The 20,108-nt window shown below is 41.1% G+C and overlaps 1 long non-coding RNA gene across 1 annotated transcript; it reads right to left on the bottom strand.

The window, feature by feature from the left end:
- Positions 1–6,403: 6,403 nt before the first annotated feature.
- On the bottom strand, positions 6,404–19,820 carry LOC147688967 (uncharacterized). The gene is made up of 5 exons (XR_015300576.1): positions 19,769–19,820; positions 14,366–14,398; positions 12,560–12,589; positions 10,852–10,917; positions 6,404–6,531 (listed from the first exon to the last, which is right to left on the bottom strand). It is a non-coding gene; the product is annotated as an uncharacterized LOC147688967 (long non-coding RNA).
- Between the last annotated feature and the right edge of the window lie 288 nt (positions 19,821–20,108).

Here is a 20,108-nt window from a genome sequence, read left to right as displayed (position 1 = left end):
ACGAAATCGCGTAAATGGTTACAAAGAAATTAGCTTCAACTTGGGCACCTGCTGCTGTAACCCTGTAAGTGCTTCATGGAAAATTCATCCTGCTCGCGGATTCGCAGATTTTTCTGCGATTTCGCAAGATTCGCGGATCGCAAAATTGCAGAAAATCCGCAAATTCCGCTATCGAAAATGAATTCTCGGCCCACACTTAATATTGAGAAGTATAGGGTGAAATGCCGGATAGTCCATTGGAGAGCACATCGCTAAATCACATTTGCAAAGATTATATCTGTTGCGTAGATGAGACCTATTGGCTTAACAAATGGCTGTTTTAATTTAACTTTGTTTTATTTATTTTTAATTTTATTGGGTTTGATAAGGAGCATTACAGGTTATAACCATATGCATCAAAGTACATTACATAAGAATACAGTTGTAGTCCAAAGACATAGCAGATTATTCCATTTTATGATGGAAACTTCAGACGGTGACAGTAGTTGGTAGTTGTTGCATTATTTTGTCTCACCCATAAGCAAAACTAAACTGTTAACTTGAAGAAAACACTGGGGGGCGGCACAGTGGAGGGAGGGCAGACACATTTCTAGTACCAATATGGAACGCAGGACTAGGAGCTGGGAGACTATGGTACTCCTTTGTAATTGACAATGGTGGGGATGATTATGCACTTAGGAAGAAGAGGGCCTGCCTGGATGCCACTAATGAGCCCCAAGGTGACGGGGTGCAAGATCTTTGTCACATATTTGATAGAACTGTGTGGGCAAAATGGCCCATTGCAGTGGAGATAGGGCGTTGACGAATCCGACACACCTCCTCATATAGAAGTGCTTCCTCTTCTGCAGTGGCCCATTTGCACATCTCCCCCTCCCATGACTCCACTGAGGGGGCGTGGGTGTGCTCCAGTGTAGTGTGATTTCATGCTTGCCTAAAAGTAGGGCCTGGACTGCGAAGCATGTGTGCACCTTGTGTTGCTTCCTGCACTTGAAGACACCTAGCGAACAGGCTTCACAAGCGTACATGTACTGTAGACCTGTGATCTCCCGTGAAGTTCTGTGGATGGTGCGTCAGTAATATTGTAGGTCTGAGCAGGACCAAAACATGTGAATAAGCATTACATCGGGGTTTGACATGAGGGGTAAGCAAAATGTGACTTTGGGAAGTGGCTGTGGAACTGCACTGGTGTTAAGCTTGATGTAGGAGGAAGAACTGTATGTTCTTCAAACATGAGTTTCTGGAGACTTTTTGGGGGAATTCTAGAGCCTTTTCCATTCTTTATCATGAAGCACTCTCCCGAACTCCTCCTCCCACTTTTCGCTAAGTGTTTCTTGCAGTGTGGCCGACAACTCATGTATGGCATTGTACAGCCAGGCGATGAGGTGACAACTCGGTCCCAAGGCTAGCCTGAAGCACCGGGTGTGTGATTGGTTTACCCCCAGACAGATCCCAGAGGCACTGTCAGGAGTATATGAGTTGCCTGTGGAGGAGGAACTGCCTTGGAGGGAGCCAGTTCTCCTCAGCTAGTTGGGTAAATAGGAGAAACTGCCCTAAGAGAAAAGGGCTTCCACTTCAAGAAGCAAGCGCCTTGTCCAGGTACGAAATTCTCTGCCCATGTAATAGCCCCAGCTTTGGGGTGAACTGACAAGGGGCAGTATAGGGGTTTAGAACAGAGTGCCCCAGAAGAGACTTCTTAGCCATACTAGCTTTTGATTTCAACACTTGTGAAAGTAGTCAGCGAATAGCAGCACCAGCCAGGGTTTAGCTTCTGAACATACCTCCCCAAGATAACGCCCGGCCATTTAACGGGACAGCCATTGAAGTTGCACCACAAGGAACCTATTAGTTTGAATTGCCTCACTAGTGCAACTAAATATCTAAGGCACAGCACACACATTTCATTTTTCCCCCCTTATCTTCTAGAATTTCTAATTGAGCCGTATATCATACCTGTCAGCATCATAATATAACATCCATTTTAATCAATGTCTGTTTCATGGTAAAACCTGAGACGGAGGGAAGGAGTCTGGGACACTCATTTTGATTCTCCGTTTATAACCAGAACCAAGCGGACTTGGCCCCTGACCTTACATTCCTCCTGGTTATCTTTTCAAATTAGACAATGGAGTATTATTTACAAAAGTAGATTTTTTGCCTCCTCGTGGACTATTTGCTTTCTTTTACAGAATATATTCTCAAAATTTCTCATTCAAACTTCCAATTAATAGAAAATAATCCAATAAAATGGTATTAATCTACAGAAGCTCTGGGCCTTTGAAGAAGGTTATTACTTCAATACAGGAGTCGATCTCTGTAGTCTAGAAACTAACAATTTTATTTTGCTTTAAGATTTAAGGGCCAGATGTACAATCTTTTTTGTGGCCGCAAACAGGAGGTCCTCCCATTTGCGCCTGCAAAAAAGGGTAATGGCATTTACAAATGCTATTTTGAGAGTCACTGACTTGCAAACTAGCTTTTGCAACTCCCGCTATTAGGAAGGGATGTCCCTTCCTAATAGTGAAACACACAAGATGATGGACAGAATATTGCACAATGGCAAAACATTCACCCCCCAGTCACAGATATGGGTTTAATCCATCGTTATTTTGCTCACCAACTCACCCCAAGTTCAGACTTGGCCATATGCAAATCAGTCTTGACCCTGTACCTCATGGGAACAGTCCAGCCTGACCAGCCAAGCCATGTCTTCCCTGGACCGAAATCAGGCATCCTAGGACCGGTTTCTGCCTATCAGCCGTCTTCAGCCAGGATAGCTTGACTCCAGTGGCTTAGTGAGCACGGGACCCATGTCTGGGCATACCCTTCCCTCATAGGGTGAACAGAAAAACACACAAGATGATGGACAGAATGTTGCACAATGGCAAAACATTCACCCCCCAGTCACAGATCTGGGTTTAATCCATCGTTATTTTGCTCACCAAGCCAACCCAGTTCAGACAGTTCGGGCTGGACTGTTCGCATGAGGCACATGGCCAGACTGATTTGCATATGACCATGTCTAACTTGGGGTTGCAGAGTGGGCTAAAGAACGGTGATGGATTAAACCCAGATCTGTTGACTAGGTGTGAGTGTTGGATTGGTTCAGATGCTCCATCCGTCACCTCCCCCTTTTGTACCGCCTTCCTAATTGTGAGTCACCATGCCATGTACAATTGTTTTGCAACCACATTTTCTGCCACAAAACAATTGCCATTTACCACCTACTGTAAGTAGGCGGTAAACCACTTGCAAACTGGAGTCCCCAGGGAACCCATTTCCTTTGTCAATATGTGCGAAAATATTCTTAGTAGCAGGCAGGGGTCCCAGGGACCTCTGCCAGCCCTTAAAACACTTAAACTGAAAAGTTTCATTTTTCTTTTTTAAATGCATCCCGGTTTCCTTTAAGGACTTTAAAAACAGTCCCAGACATAGTGGTTTTCTGACCCAGCATGCCACCACCCCACAGTTTCATTAATATTCATGAGGCATGCAATATGCGACCCCATTAGGAACCCTAACAGTGTCAGAGACACTGTTATACATCTCAATTTGCGACGCAATTTGCGAGTCGCATATTGATGGGTAATGTATCTGGCCCTAAATCTCCATGTGGACAGGGAATCTGACAAGGAAGTCACAGAGATGCTATTTTTTCATCTTCTGAATTGCTGTAACTTGTACAAGGACCAACTCACTTAGCAGGCCGTGTTCTTGCCTATAGCTAGTTCTGCCAAGCTTTAGTGAACACTCTTTTTACTTTAGAACTGGCATAGATGGACCACAAAGCAATTTTTTGTCAATTAAGGATAGAAGCCAAAATAAAAACCAATGAGTCAAGTAACATTTCTGATCACTCATGGCCTAAATTGGACCATCCTAAATTGATCACCTACTTAGAGCATACTGTGCCTGAGTCTCCTGGTAGTATCGACAACTATGTGGATTAGTGTAATAAATGGATCATCAATGCTCTATATGCCACCTTTCTTGTGATGTCCTTCATTACCTTTCCGAAGAAGTCATTTGTTTCCCAGTGATCTACTCCATCTGCTCCTTGAAATACAACAGACCTGACTCTGGCCAAGAGGAAATGTAATAAAAAGAATTAAAAAACACGGATTATGCTCATGGGTGTCTAGGAATCCAGTCACCAATTGGGTGTATTTTCTTCACTACTGAGGGCTTCTTCACGACCACAAGCCGAAAGGAAACTCAGGGAGGCATTTTGAAAAAGAGTATCTCCATGTAAAAGCTATTATTAGATCAAACAACATACAGTCAATGTCCCCCAGCAGTGATTAGTATTCACTAGTGTTTTTGCTCACCGTGCCATTCCAGTTTGTACCCAGCCATATGCAAATCAGTCTTGACCATGTGCCCCATGGAAACAGTCCAGCCTCTGGGGCACCGGGTCAAGACTGATTTGCATATGGCTGTGTCCAAACTGGTATGGCATGGTGAGAAAAGAAACGATGGATTTAGGCCCAGATCTCTGTACTGGGGTGAATGTATGACATTGTTCTGCATTCTGTCCATCAACTGTTGTTTTTGCATTTCTCACCCCGAGTGGGACGGGTATGCTCAGACGTGAGTCCCGTGCTCTCCATGCCACTGGAATCAAGCTATCCTGGCTAATGAGGGCTGAAATCCCGAAACCGGTCCTAGGATGCTTGTGTCCAGTCCAGGGAGGACCTGGCTTGGCAGTTCGGCCTGGACTGCTTCCATGGGGCACAGGGTCAAGACTGATTTGCATATGGCTGTGTCCAAACTGGAATGGCATGGTGAGCAAAAAAAGATGGATTTAGGCCCAGATCTCTGTACTGGTGTGAATGTATCACATTGTTCTGCATTCGGCCCTTCAACTGTTGTTTTTGCATTTGTCGCCCGAGTGGGACGGGTATGCTCAAACTTGAGGCCCTTCCTCTCCATGCCACTGGAATCAAGCTATCCTGGCTGATGAGGGCTGAAAGCCCTAGACTGGTCCTAGGATGCTTGTTTCCAGTCCAAGGAGGACCTGGCTTGGCAGTTCAGGCTGGCCTGTTCCCATGGGGCACAGTGTCAAGACTGATTTGCATATGGCTGTGTCCAAACTGGAATGGCATTGTGAGCAAAAAAACTGTGGATTTAGGCCCAGATCTCGGTACTGAGATGAATGTATGAGATTGTTCCGCATTTTGCCCTTCAACTGTCGTTTTTGCAATTCTCTGCTGTTGGAAGCAGGAAAGTATGCCATGTCTGGCTATGTCACCATGATGCTTGTGACTTGTAGATCTACATTGCTCATGATAGCAGGATATCTCCTTAGTATAATACATTCCTGTTCACAAACCAGGATGTGCAGATTGTATTTCAATTGATTGTGAGCAGCGATGCAATTTGCAATGTGAATTATGAACCAAGGAGTCACATTGCAAATTTTTTATTCACACAGTCGCAAGACCTGTCTAAGGCATAAGAATTAGTTAGAACACAATTTGCAAACCTTGTGAATCGCTATGAATGCAGGGATGATGGTCTGCAAGAGACAGCAAACCTATTTTCTTGTACTTGCTTTGCTCAATGTAAAACATTTTTTAAGCCGACTTTTGTCTATTAAAAGAACAAGTGATGATTTAAAAACATATTTTATTATTTGGGAAGGCATGGGAGGAGTAGGCTGTGGTCACGTGATCCACTCGCCTATTTTCCCAAGTGAACAAATGTCTGCTCCAATGAGGTTGAAAACCACTGATACATTTCATTTGGATTCCTAATGAGAAGCGGCATACCCCTTTGTGCCTTCTCTTCATGATTCAAAATGAGTCTTGAGAAGCACTTTATGAATCACAGTCCCTTTGGTACAGTGTAACTGCGTTTTGAACTTGCAACGCCTAAGATTTTGTGAATTGCCAACTTCGTGACTGCAAAACAGTATTTTACATCAGGGTTTATGTGTGAAGTACTTATAAAAAAACACAGTTGAAAAATGTTATGACTCTTACCATACTTCATTTGGAAGTGCCATACATACCCAAATGCATTTCTTATGCTATGCTAAATATGTCAGCATTAAGTGCAAAATATCTCATTAAGAGAGAGTTCGCAGTGTGCCACCAGAACTATTGTAACCAAAAACATTCAATAACAATGATAATAATATAATAATAATTGTTTATCCACAGCCTTATGTACCATATTTGTGCATTTTGTTAGAGCTGTAAATAACAGGGTTACATATGCATTCCACAATGCTTTACCAATTAGCACAGTAACTTAAGTAATCTTAAGTATTAGCATGGTGGTATTTGTACACTGAAAAACACTGAGAAGAGACAATAACTCGGATGAGGCTGTATTTCTTATGCTTTTCCTACTTTATTGGAGAACTAGCACAAAGAACAGCAGGATAAAATTAAGTTCACATTGAACAACATGTGTTGTGTGGGTACTTTAATATGAGGATATCTCATGCAAAGAAACGTAGAAGGGAGAGGATGTGGTCGTCATCAGCAGAATCCTCCCACTGGTGCAGAGGTCAGAGACAGTGATCCCCTGGAAAGAGAAAACAGCAGGAAGTACTGAGCAACTCACTGAGGAAAAGTGAAGAGAATAGAAATACAGCATAAAACAGATATTAAGCTTGCTATTATACCACAATCTATAAAACAATATGGCTTTCAGTTATTATTAATGAGAGGTTAATGCTATATCTAGTAAGTGTTTACACCAAAATAATGTAAAATGTCTTTTCAACAAAAGACTTTCAATCCCGTTTTTTTTTACCAAGAGTTTTCTACATACATGTCACAATGTAGTCCATCCCGGAAAGTTGTGTAATTGGACTAACTAGCATAATCCTGTAGTCATGGGTTGATTGTTTGGTCCAATTGGCCAATCTATTAGGACATTACACCATTGTTGGTAACCAACAGCACACAGATGCATTTTTAATTACATTCTGCCAGTTGTTTTCCATTGTGATAAATGCACATTCGTATAAAATAAATAAAAGGCAGAAAAAAATGATACAAGAGATTTAGTGCAGGAAATGCATTAAGTACTGTATTGAAAAAAGGGGGACTAAATAGTAAATGTTGTTGGAAAATCACCAGAAATTAATTTCCATAGTTTTCCATTATATTTTCACAGTGTTTCTTCTGCATCTCGTGTGTATTGAGAAACTATGTCCTGAAAACTAAAGTTAAGGAATAACACTCAGTTAGAAGGTCACTGAGGTACCTCCCAGAGCTAGTAGGGACACTGGGCACATGTGTCAGGCAATGCATATGAATAATGAGAGCCAGTCAAAGTCAGTAGGAGCCAAGACCAGATAATATAGTGTGAACATGAGTAATCCAGTTAGGGAAAAGGTACAGGTAGTATTTTACTTGGGCCACTGCTTTAGGCAATTAGTGGCTTGGGATCCCTCTGCAATGCCTGAAATGTTGTGGGCTCACCTCTATTGCACTCGTTGTAGCCTGAAGTCACCTGTACTGAGTTCAAAGCACTCCATTACTATCCAGTTTGTAAGGTGACATGAATAGGGCATTGTAATGCTCCTTGAGGATGTTCCTGCTGGATAGTTCCTGATCTATAGTCCTGAGGTTTGTGTTCTCCATCCACACATGTCCATATTGACATTAATTGAGAACATGTTTACTAGAAGGGGAACCCATGTGGTGGATAGTTGGAACCAGGCTTGCAGAGGGATAGCTGCCAAGTGTGGGCAGTGATAGGTGATGACAGAGCAGTGACGAGGCTCGCAGACTGGAGTGCTACTTCTCAGGCAACATCTTAGCAGCACCACCCCCCCCCCTGAAATGTTCTGTAAAAAATGTCATTGGCTCCTTCCACTCTCCTGGTTTACTAGAAATATGTAGAAACACGGGTAGACTTTATTCAGACGTTTTACAGTGGATTGGCACACTATGACAGTAAATTGAGAAGTTCTTGAGCCAAATGTATGACATTCTGTCAGGTTTTGAATGAAAATAAACAGTTCTGGAGATCACATCAGCCCTAGTATAGACACAATGCAATGAAATAAACTGAAATGTCATGCTAAGCAAAAGGGTGTGGAAGCGTCACACCTCTCTCCTCCATTCTTTAATGTAAAAGCAATCAAACTGGTTGGCGCTAGTGTTGGCCTGCTGTGCAGGCACAGATATTCAGCAGCATCCAAACTGTGCGTCACTTCCAGGGACTAACACTTCACTTCCTTTTAGGAATGTCATCTGCATCTTTTGCCCATATAGAGAACGCGCGCTTCTAAAGGCATGATGTACCTAACTCTATGTCAAGTTACTCTACTGAAGCACTGTGACTCGCAACCTGTGAGCCTTTCAAGCTGAACACCAAAGGTAGAGATGGGATGCAAGCACATGTTAACCACCCCTCAGCAGCAAGGCTCCAGGCCATATTGCTGAAAAGGCTAACTAGTTTTATGAGTGTGAACAGAGTCAATGCGTTTTCCATATGTAAGTCACATCTTTAACTGGGAGAGAACGTTTTTAAATCCATGCACACAAGAGTCATAACATTTGAAACATCTTGTATGTGTATTGTACATAAGTATTATGTAACATTTTTATGAGCTGGGTGTAAAGATTGAAGTTTAAAAAAATGCAAACATAAAAAAGCATTGTTAAAGCAAATGGGTTTGATGTGTGTATGGCTTGTGGAAAGGGCAAACATCAAATCAGTTGAACTAAAGCACAGACAAACATCTTGAAATAGATGCCACAAGAAAAAGGGTTAGACTATCCATTTTTCAGCTGCTCATGTCCACGGTCACTGTTACCAGGCCACTCTCCGATTGATTTCAGATGTATAATGCTCTCTCAGGCACTCTAGTGAAGATATAAGGGGCCAGATGTAGGTAGGCTTTTACCGGGTGGTAACGGCCGAATTCAGCCGTTACCACCCGGTAAAAGCAATTTGACATGTAGGTCCCTGTAATTTACAGACTCGGTAAATTTACCGATAGGTAAATTTACCGAGTATGTAAAATACTGAGTCGGTAACATAATGGCTACCGGTAAATTGGTATGTAGGTGGGACTCTTCTGAGTCCCACAAGCAGTACAAAATCGGTATTTTACCATCAAATAATACTTGATGGTAAAATACCGTTTCAGGTGTGCATGCACATGTGTGCATGCACACCTATGCCATATGACAGGCAGACCTGCCCTTAGGGCAGGTATGCCTGCCACATGGCACCCGAGCCTCTATTGGGGGTGCCAGAGGGTGTCAAAGTGACACCCCCTGCACCCTTGTGGCTATCGGTATTTACCGATGTGGTAAATACCGACCGGTAAATGCCCGTTCATTCCTATGGGCTTTAAAGCCCATAGGAATGCATGGGCATCAACTGGTCGGTATTTACCGCATCGGAAATTACCGACTGTTTCCGATTCGGTAATTGCACATCTGCAATTACCTACATCTCGGTATTTTTATTTTCCGACCTCTGAAATACCGAGTCGGTATGACTCGGTATTTAAGAGGTCGGAAAATAAAAATTACCTACATCTGGCCCAAGGACACAAGCAAATAGCCAATAGAAGAATAGTGAGACTGAGATAGTGCTGTTTGCTGATTGAAGGTTAACAGTCTCTTAAGTTGACATTTCAGTGGCAATAGAAGCTAATCATTGATGATGACTGACTAAAGAGAAAAACGATTTCCATGAATGTCATTGGCCCCCAACATGCAAAACCTAAATATCGAGCAACCAAGTAGTTATCACTTAGGATTTTGCAAATTTGTAGAATGGCTACAATATGGCAAATAAATTAGTCTTCAGGGTTGTATTGAAATACTCTTGTAGCAATTGGGAATATTTACTATGAAATAGGTGGGAGAATTTGTGTTATAGATAGTGTGAAGTCAACTGACTACTTAACCCCTTCGCTGCGGCGGGAATTCCGCCGCAGCGCTAGGGGGGTGGGGGGGCCGAGCGGCGCTCGCATGCTTATGACGGAGCCACTCCGTCACGAGCCGCGGTTGAGCTGTGCTCATGACGGAGCGGTTCCGTCATGGCCCCGCCCGCTCAATGGAACGTCCAGTGCAGGCCCGAAATTCGCGCCGTGCAGGCCCGCCGAGCGGGCCATGACAGAACCGCTCCGTCATGAGCACAGCTCAACTGAGGCTCATGACGGAGCGGCTCCGTCATGAGCATAGAACGGGTTAAAAAATCAAAATATTTGCATGGGAATGGATGTAATATGGTATAAATGTTATAATTCTACACCTAAATAATGAACACAATTCAGGATTTCAGTAGTTAGTTACTCAAGTTTCTCTATGAATATCGGAAATAGGTATTTAAGCATTATATATGGGCCACATGCATGGATAAGGTGCCAATGGAAATGCTTTTGAATTACTGTACAAATGAAGGTTATGTATTGCATAAATTATGTATTTTTGTTTTACCTTTTGCAAATTAATGGTGGTTAGGGGCAAAGCCAGTGTTTCTAGCAGTGGACCTGGAACCATTCCTTTTGTTGTTAAGTGTTTATCAGGTCAAAAAGTAAATTTCTGGGTGGTAGAGTTACAAAAGTTGCCCTATTATTTGGTTGTGGTTTTAGTCCTTTAGCCTCTTTATTTGGAGGAGAGTAGGTAGTTCCTGGTGATATTACAACAGTTCTTTGATTGCCTTTGGGATAATTGAGGACATTGAGACAACTACCAGGTGTGATCAACACAGTCTGATTTTTGTTTAAGCTAGATATTGTCTTAAGCAATGCCTTATGTTGGTATCATCTCTCTGTCAGTCACACAGATGGATTGCAAGAGGTGGGATGCAAGGATGATATCATGACAAATGCAGCACATGTTTATATTTGTAACTAAAAGTTGGTGTTACCTGAATTCATTTGCCAAGAAGGCCACCACCAAGAAGACCACCACCGACAAGACCACCAGCGATGCCCTTATATTGAAGACAAAAGTATTATTATTCCAGAGAAGTTGGTTTCCGTAAAAAATTTAATTTGAGAAAAAAACATTATCAGCTGAGGATGAAATCCTTCTAGTTCTCAATGACATTATTTCACAATGAGAAAGCTGAGATCCAAGGGCCATCTTGACCTAGATAATGTTGTATATTTTTATGATTTGTTCCTCTTAAAAGGTAGACTTTCAGCAAAATAATCATGTAGAAGGGTTTAATTATAGCACACACAAAAACATATTTGTACATTGTTTCTAGGACTTTGAATATTAGGTTTTATAAGTACTCAACCGAACAGAAATGTAATTGGAAGAATCAAAGGATAATGCAGTGGTATAAGGGCTTGTAATTTGTGATTAGGATTTCCTCTAGAGGCACTTATCTCACTGAGCTCTTTTGCTGAATTTTACTGGGACAGGCTAAGTTAGCATGAGTCTCTGAGTAATTATGTTCACAGCAGGTATCCTAGTGAACAGATGGTAAAACTGATGTCGGAACACCCTACATCTTATCTCAAATCAAACACTTCTCTACCGTCTTTAATCAGCACTTACAATCTCTGTGGAGAAGAGTTATAGAATGACTGGTCCTAAAGGTTGCACAACCCCACCATATAATACACACCATTTCCTAACAGTGTTATAGAACTGTAATCAGAGACATTGATCATTATTCCTACATTAATGTTGCATATAAACACTTTAGCAAGTGTTCTGCTATCTGAAACATGGGCTTGCCATCTTAAGTGTAACTCTAACCTGAACACCAAAGACATTTTCAGTCACCAGGAAGATCTATTTAGGTTATCAAAAGTTATTAGAAGAGAAATGCCTGATATTTTATAGTTTTTGCAACTCAAGACTTTCTTTAGCAAGCAAAGAAGTCAAGAGCTTAATGTACTGGGTACTAATGTTGACAAAGAGTAACTCAATCATGACATTTTAAGTCAGAAGATATTAGTCAGCCTAACGTCATCATTGTTATTTAAAGATTATAACTTTTCAAGAAATATGCTCAATTATTTTAGAGTTTTTATGATAGCCAATTTATTGATTTCTGACATGTAAACGTGTTAGAGAAACAAAAAGGAATTATACTGTCATCGCCAACATTGCCGTAGTTCTCTCTTATTATTATATATTTGAGTTTAAATTCAAATAGTTGACCTGTTATTGATAGCTCAACAGGCATATACAGATAATCTAAATGTACATTTCAGAGTAGTCTTTCCATTATAATAAGTAATAGAGTCTTTTAAATATCCACTTCTTCTTTGTAAAGATAAAATTAAAATAAATGACAGATAAAATATGCATCAGGCTTTGAAATTGAAAAACTGAGTCTGTGGAGAGAAGCACACTGTAAGACTGTGGGAAGAGTTGAAAACAATAAAGGGAGGGAAAATGAATAGATGAGAGAAATGGAAACTCTGATAGAGAGAAGATGAGACTGGAAAATGGAAGAGGATCCTGGGAGAGGGAACTTGTATGCCAGCTCCAACTTTCCAAACTGTCGCAAATTTGGAAATGTCTCTAGTAAAAGAGGCTGATATTCTAATTAAAAGAAGTCTGTGGTTTATTTCAGGTGACCAAACAACATAAGGGAAAGTTAAAGGACTTACCCCGAGGTTTATATTCCCTGTCAGGTTGTCCTAAAAATGCAATGACATTGTTACTGCATTGATAATAAGAAATTGCACACATAGCATCTTTCTAGATGATCACATTTTAATTGTTGCTTTGATGGAGACTGTATTTACACAAGCTTGTCCTACAGAATCAAATGGATAACTCATTTGTTGAAAAACACGAACTTTGATATTCTGAGTTGTAAATTATTCATTAATTCAATAAACTTTTTTTCGGTTAGTTTTAACCATAAAAGTACATAAAATATACATTTTCACTTTTCCACAGTTCATTTGTAAGTATAAGAATTAAAATACATCATATGCAATCAGAGGGGAGAAGACAAATTATTAAAACGTTAAAAATGTAAATATTTTTAAAATTCTATTTAAAAAAAAGTTAAGATAACATTTGTTGATCCAAAATAGTTCTCACGTCTCAGCAAAATAAAAACATAAAGTGCCATATTATTTGAGTGATTTCCTTCGAATAGACCACATAGAAAACAGAAATTTGGTTATAGCAGACACTATCAAGGGATTCGTGTCAGACTTCAAAATCCGAAAGAAGACTTGGTAGTCCCTTATGCCCAAATTATTACATAATTGTATTATCCACTTTCTTCTTATGAGTGAATAGGCTGAACAGAAAAGAATAACATGCAGAGTGGTTTCATTTTCGATTCTGCAGCCAGGGCATAAATGTACTGGACCCCCCGTCCACCTGTCTATCGTAGAATAAAGGGGCAGCGTTCCAAATCTAAACTGTAAGTACAGCTTCTTCGCTAAAGTAGGTTGGATTGCATCTATTTGTTGTTCAAAGCTGTATATGGACTTATGGCTCAGGAAGGTGCCAGTCAGGCTCATTGATGGTACTGAGCTAATGGTCCTCCCGAGACTAAAGTCCTTCACAGCACCGGACAATGTTTTCTTAGAAATAGTTAAGGATGTGACCTCAGGATTTAGCCACAGGTTTTCGTATCCAATTTGGGCAAGAGACTGTCTTGCAAAACGTAGCCATGGAATTCTACCTGCTCCTGGGGAGGCTAGGAGCACCTTTAATTCCCTTTTGTAGCTTTCCAGCTCGGGGGTGCTCCACAGCCTCCTCCAATTAAGAAGGGGGCGTGATGCAATAGCTTCGGCAATAGGCCTAATATTCAGGTCTAGCCTGAGTGGGACTAGAGGAGTGCTTCTGGGCAGAGTTAGAATTTGCCTAATGAAATTGTTTTCTGTAATGGTTAGGTCGGTTGAAGGAATGTCCCCAAAGTTCTGCCCCATATAGGGAAGAAGATCTTGCTTGAACTTTGAAGATTTCCAGTGGGGCACTTATAGTTTTATTCGCACAGTTTTTTGAACTTTCCCCCAGTTGTCTGTACTAATTTTAGGTTTGCCCTAGCCATTTGTGCTCCCCACCCCATATTGTCAGTTAGAGTCAACCCTAAATAGTCAAATGTTGGGACTCTTTCTAACGGTCTACCTTCCATCATGGGGTGAGGGCAGTTGGTAGTCAGGTTGTCCTAAAAATGCAATGACATTGTTACTGCATTGAAAATAAGAAATTGCACACATAGCATCTTTCTAGATGATCTCATTTTATTGTTGCTTTGATGGAGACTGTATTTACACAACCTTGTCTTACAGAATCAAATGGATAACTCATTTGTTGAAAAACACGAACTTTGATATTCTGAGTTGTAAATTATATTCAACAGCTAAAATGGTAAAATATGTATTCATGCAGCATGCACGTTATCCCTAAAAATTACCAATATACCAAAAGGGGAATATTCTTAGGCTTACCAGAAGTTCTCCAACCTTTAGCAAAACATCGCCCTGGTGAGAAAATAACAACGTTTGATGACAGTCGGAAAAGCTAAATCACATGATGAGAACATCCACACAGGAGGCACATTCTGATGAACATGCGCAAAATGAATAATTGCAGAAAACATCACTATAGATCACTGAACAATTCATCAATGAGAAAGGGAAATTAAAAGCATACGTACAGAATATCCACTTTCCACATGTAATGCAATGTCCAAGACATGGGTTGTGAGCATTGTGGGTAGAATTGGTGAAACAATTTTATAGACAACATCAGTACTGAAAAGAAACTTTAAATATAATTGTGACAAGGAAGATGCTGGAGACTATTAACTTAAATGGAAAGTGTTTGCATAAAACTGTTTATTTGTGATGGTTACATTGTGAATGGACTTACAGCAGCATTCTGCAGAAAACCTTCAAAAAACTTAACGTCCATTTCACACTAATCATTTAGCAGGATTTGCTGTGGAGCATATTGGAGAAGCTCCTGTTCAAATTCATGTTTCATTTGGTTGCTTTATTATCACTTTAGCGTTCAAAGATGTCCAAACTTCTTGGAGGCAGTGCGTTGTAACGGTAAAGAATAATAAAATAAGATAAACTTTGCAAAATGGCAGCATTAAGTGCTTAGCATCAGCTCTTGAGGGCACACATCTTGGACTAGTTTTTATTATTTAGATTGTATGAAAAGAAAACAGTCCAAGATTTCTAACTTTAAGTGAACGCGCATTCAAATACATAGGCAGCCGACTCTGCAAATCTGCTAATATTTCATTTTCCAAGGAAAACTCACAAACATAAACAATTGCATTTGGAAAGAATACCCTTAAGCAACACCTCAGTGTATTTGCACCAAGTAACTTTTCACTTCTCAAGGATAAAATATTTTCCACCTCTAGAGAAAATCGTTTTCCTGCATCTTATCAATTTTGTTTTTTTTCCAACCCAGCCTTCCTCCTGAAAATGTTTTACTCGTGTCCTTGAGGATGTGTGCCTGTTTTCAGGGAAATTAGCTGGAAACCTACCAGTAAATTAAACGTTGTAATACACAAACGTTAACTTGCACTTGTGAATTCTTGCTATCTGCATGTAGATGATCTGGAATGTTGGATGTCCGTAAACAAAACCTTTACTTGATCTGATTACTTCTGCTTGTAAGACAATTAAAAACTGACCAGCAAACCTCACGGTGTGTATGTTAGTCCATGCATGGAGGTAGTTATCTCATTTACTTTGTACTTTACCTCATCAAAACAAATGGCATTTAGATGCAGCTCCCTATTGGTCTCTGTACTCTCTTATCATATGAAGAATATTTCTTCATATTATATGTCAATTTACAAACTTCTGTAACCACCTCATGAATCTGAATTTACATTGAAATATTGTGATTGTCCACCAAACTTATGTGGCCCTTGTTGTGGCCCTTATTGTAGATACAAATGCAAACGAACAATTGATTGCAAGAATGTAGAACAATGTCATACATTCACTCCAGTATGGAGATCTGGGTCTAAATCGTTTTTTGCTTTCCATGCCATTCCAATTAAAACCCAGTCATTTGCAAATCAGTATTGACCCTGCTTGAGAACAGTCCAGCCCAAACTGCTTTGCATTGTTCAGCATTCCGTCCATCATTTGTTCTATTTTTGCCGTGATTTGGTACCCGTGCTTACTATTATTAAGATTAAGGGGGATGCCCCAAAACCGGTCCCAGAATGCTTGTTTCCAGTCCCGGGATGACCTGGCTTGGCAGTTCAGGCTAGACTGTTCCACTGAAGAGCAGGGTCAAGATTTATCTGCATATGGCTGGGTCCAAATGGGGTTGGTGTGGTGAGTAAAAGAGCGAAAGATTAAACCCATATCTTTGTGACTGGGGTTGAATGTTTGCATTGTGCGAGATTTCGTCCATCATTTGTTCCTTTTGCTTCCCTAATTGGGAAGAGTAGGCCCGACTTGGGTCCCATGCTCACTACGCCACTGGATTCAAGCTAGGCTGGCTGATAAGGGGTTATGGCTTGAACCCGTGCCCAGGATGCTTGTTTCCAGTCCATGGAGAACCTGGCTTGTCAGTTTTGGCTAGGCTGTTCCCATGAGGAGCAGGGAAAAGACTGATTTGCATTTGGTTGGGTCCAAACATGGGTGGAGTGGTGAGCAAAAGACTGAAAGATTAAACCCAGATCTTTGTTACTGGGGGTAAATGTTTATATTGTTCAGCATTCCATTCATCATTTGTTCCTAAGTAGGAAGGGTATGCGCACTAAGTGGTTCCAGGTTGCTTGGTTCCAGTCCAGGGAGGACCTGACTTGGCAGTTTGGGCTGGACTGCTCCCAGGAGATCCAAACTGGGGTGGCGGGGTCAGCAAAAGAACAATGGATTAAACACAAGTCTTTATAATTGGGGGGGAATGTTTCATTGTTCAGCATTTCATCCATCAGTTCTTCCTGTTGCTTATATTGTAGGCAAAGCGAACTCTCCAAAGACTATATTCTGGTATGTATCCGAAATCCATTCATTATATGCCTAAAGCACGCAAGGCTGGTTAAAGACAGAATACAAGTGTTGTAGAGTTCTAAGGGAGAAGAATGCATAAAATTCAGTAGATCCTCCCAAGGTCTAGACTGAAATGGTAATTTGACGGCTACAGCTTCCAACTTGAATCTTTTGTCAGTAAGGCCTACTGTCCAAATTGGATCAGACCTAGTGAGCTATTCATTGCTAGGAGGATGAACGTAACTACTCACCTAACATTTTCACAGGCACGGTTCCAATAAACCCTCTTTTGGGAACATATCATTAGCTTGACAACAAAGATAATCTGCAGTCTTAAGGTCAACGCATTTGTCTGATGCATCAGATATTTCTCTTAGACCCTAATACATTGTTTTCTATTAGCTATTAGGTGTGAGGCTTATATATTTGATATTTTGATATGAAGATTTACTTCAGGGCCTGAAATTTACTCTAACCGACATATTACACATAAGGTGGAACTACTTTGTATTGATCTTAATTTGGAGGCATATAAAGCCTGATGTGGAAAGGGCACACATCACAAGCGCCTTTTTTTCCTGTTGTACTTGTCAGTGAAATGAGACTTGATGCTGTGATGAATTTCTTGCTAACATATAACCATAGCCCTTGGGCTAAGTCTGCGCTTTAAAAACCTGCTATTCATTCATTGCCTAAGGAACTTTTTAACATTCTTAACTCCCTAGTTGTGCCTACGGCTTCTGACTCCATGGAGCCATCTAAGGAGCTTTGCGACAGTCTTGCTTCCTTTTTCTGCTCCAAGATATCTGATACATATGCCCGGTTGGAGATTTTAAATCGGAATCAGATATCTGATGCCCTGCCTGAAATCTTTCCCATGTATAGCTCCAGCAACATGGCACTTCCTAGTCTATGTGCGTTTCCAAAGCTTACTCCCGAGGTAGTTGAGCACCTATTGGAAAGAGTTAAATCGGGATCGCCCATGGATCCTTGTCCTTTAAAGGTTCTCAAATTGGTGAAAGTGGCACTTATCCTGCATTTCACTACGGTCCTAAATTTAGCCATTGCATTGGGCCAGTGACCCTCTGACTTGGAAGGCAGCAAAGGTTAGGCTACTGTTAAAAAACCCTCTTTAGATCCATCAAATCTAAAAAAAATCTGTCCCATGCGTCCGATGCCGGTTCCAGCCAAGATCCTAGAATCCCATTTGAACTTTCAACTGAGTGCCTACCTGAGGGAGCATGTCATTCTGGATGGCTCACAACATGGATTCAGAAGGTCACATAGCACGGAGACTGCCCTCACTACGGTTCTTGATAATATACAAGTGCAGGCGGATGCAGGACATACCACTCTTTTGATTTTATTGGATCTTACCGCAGCATTCGATACCCTGTCTCCCTTGAGATTGGTGGAGCGTCTCAGGGAGATAGGTGTTGGGGGCTTCGCCTTGGACCTGCTTGCCTCCTTTTTATGGTGAATGGTCTCAAACAGTCAAACTGGGAAGTTTTTATTCGGATGCTGCCCTCCTTGTTTGTGGAGTGCCTCAGGGCTACTCCCTGAGCCCCACTTTGTTTCATATCTATGTGGCCCCACTTGCAACGGTGTTGAAATCATTTGCGTTGGAAGTGTTGTCCTATGCGTACAACACCCAAATAATGGTGTTGATCACGCAGAATGTCAATGACTCTGCACAGAATATTAAAACCTACATGCAAGCAGTCTCGTCATGGATGGGTCATAATATCTAGAATTGAATGGCGAGAAAAGGGAGGTCCATATTTTTGGAGACAGAACAGACATCTGGTCTAGGGAGTGGTGGCCTGACTCCTTGGGCACCTGTCCTACTCCTGTTTCCCATGGTAAAAACTTGGGAGTGGTGGTGGATGACTCCTTATTCTTGAACTTGCAGGTCTCTAGGACAGTGGCCACCTGCTTTGGGCTCATCCGGATTATAAGGAAAATTTCTCAGTTCTCCTTTAATTTGATGCCCTTAAAAGGGTGGTTGTTGCATTAATAATGTCCAGATTAGATTACTGCAATGCTCTTTATCTAGGTATCAGCAAAGGGCAGCTGCGTCGATTGCAGCTGGTGCAGAATGGCGCTGCAAGGCTAGTGATGGATCTACCCAAACATCACTCAGTTTCTTCCTCTCTTCTTTCACTGCATTGGCTCCCGGTGGATCTCAGAATTATGTTTAAGACCCTCTGCCTCACTCATAATGCCTACTGTGGCCTGGGCCCAATGGGCATCCGGACTTTATTCCAACATTATGTGCCCTCGAGGAACCTTAGGTCAGCAAAAAAGAATCTCCTCATGGTGCCTAGGTTCAAAAGGATGATCTTCCTCATTTACTGCTACCAACGTTTGGAACACTCTCCCGGTTGATCTTTTGGGGCAACAATCACACACAATTTTTCAAAAGATGCTCACTCAGACCCGCCTGTGAGGTGGGTCTGAGGGGGCATCTGCCTGCTGGTATTCTGGTCTGTATTCAGCGCCTTGATGCCCTTGGGCTAAGTCTGTGCTTTAAAAATCTGCTGTTCATTCTGTCTTCTTCACTGTAGGTACAAAATAGGGCAAAGTCAAATCCATCAACCACTTGAAGTAAACAGCAAGAAAAACAAATAGGTGGATATTTTATCTGTAATGCATTTTAAGGTGGCTTCCCAGCAGAGACACAAGGGCTGTAGCAGTGTGATCTCTTAGAGTAGTAGGCTTTCAACCAGTCACACAACAATAAACAGACCGGAGGAGTACAGACTCCCCATCACAAATAAAATAAGTGATGCCCTAGGTGTGTTATTTGAGGCATGTGACAGGCCAAAGTTCTTTCCATTTAAGGGTAACCACAAGAAAAACTTAAGAAGGGCAACTTACCAGCAATTTACATATCAGATCAAACACAGGTTTCTCGACTTTAAGTTGGATCTAGAAAGTAGCAAAGGGGATCACTGAGATGTGTTTGACAGGATAGCACAATGCATTGCTTTCCAATTAGAAAAAGTAGTTACTTTTTATAATAAGGTAAATCAATGTGACATATTATTTCATTTTGGGTATGAGAAAAAAAATTGTAACAAAATATATATGGACAAAAATGATATATTTTCATTTTCAAGTAATCATTTTAAAATAGTGCATTTGTGCAAAGCAGTTTAATGCTAAGTTTCCAGAATTATTTCCAAAACAAAAATGACAAGACCATCATGTATATTAA

Source organism: Lissotriton vulgaris, chromosome 10 (genome assembly GCF_964263255.1).
Source record: "Lissotriton vulgaris chromosome 10, aLisVul1.2, whole genome shotgun sequence".
Taxonomy (NCBI): domain Eukaryota; kingdom Metazoa; phylum Chordata; class Amphibia; order Caudata; family Salamandridae; genus Lissotriton; species Lissotriton vulgaris.
The sequence above is the reverse complement of the archived record's forward strand: the minus strand, read 5'-3'. Positions and strand labels throughout refer to the sequence as shown.